Raw genomic sequence first — 851 nt, forward strand, 5'->3', positions numbered from 1 at the left:
TTGTTCCCATAAGCACAGATTCTTCTTTTGAACCGGTTATCTTCAGTCATGGAGAAAGGAAAAAATGCAAAAAAGAAAAACTCTACAACAGCAGAGAGAGTACGCCGGGTTTTTTTCAGCAAAACGGACAGATCTGTGTCTATCTGCTTCAATCTTTATCCAATACCCACCCTAACTTAAACTGCTGGGACAACTAAAAACCTGTGTCCCGGTGAGACTGAGTGCACCCACATGTGTTGCTATTGTCTAATTCAACAAAGCACAACAATTCCAGGAGCGCAATGCTGTTTAGGCACTGTTTCTGAAGCAGACATTGCAACAACATTTTGACAAAATAATTTTCGCAAGTGAACCAGTACATACTGGTGCATTGGTGGTTCAGTGTTAGAATTCTCGCCTGCCACGCGGGAGGCCCGGGTGCGATTCCCGGCCAATGCATTGTCGCCCCTTTAATTTCGTGGGCGGCAAGGTGGCACAGTGGCACAGTGGTTAGCACTGCTGCCTCACAGCGCCAGAGACCCGGGTTCAATTCCTGCCTCAGGCGACTGACTGTGTGGAGTTTGCACGTTCTCCCCGTGTCTGCGTGGGTTTCCTCCGAGTTCTCCGGTTTCCTCCCACACTCCAAAAGATGTGCAGGTCAGGTGAATTGGCTATGCTAAATTGCCCGTATTGTTAGGTAAGGGGTAAATGTAGGGGTATGGGTGGGTTACGCTTCGGCGGGTCGGTGTGGACTTGTTGGGCCGAAGGGCCTGTTTCCACACTGTAAGTCATCTAATCTAATCTAATCAATACTGATTAGATTAGATCCCCGACCGTATGGAAACAGGACCTTCGGTCCAACTAATCCACAC

General features: G+C 48.4%; 1 non-coding gene across 1 annotated transcript; it reads left to right on the forward strand.

The window, feature by feature from the left end:
* The first annotated feature begins 367 nt into the window (after positions 1 to 367).
* trnag-gcc lies at positions 368 to 438 on the forward strand. Its single transcript has one exon. It is a non-coding gene; the product is annotated as a tRNA-Gly (tRNA).
* Positions 439 to 851: the final 413 nt, after the last annotated feature.

This window comes from Chiloscyllium plagiosum, unplaced genomic scaffold (assembly GCF_004010195.1).
Source record: "Chiloscyllium plagiosum isolate BGI_BamShark_2017 unplaced genomic scaffold, ASM401019v2 scaf_1294, whole genome shotgun sequence".
Classification (NCBI taxonomy): domain Eukaryota; kingdom Metazoa; phylum Chordata; class Chondrichthyes; order Orectolobiformes; family Hemiscylliidae; genus Chiloscyllium; species Chiloscyllium plagiosum.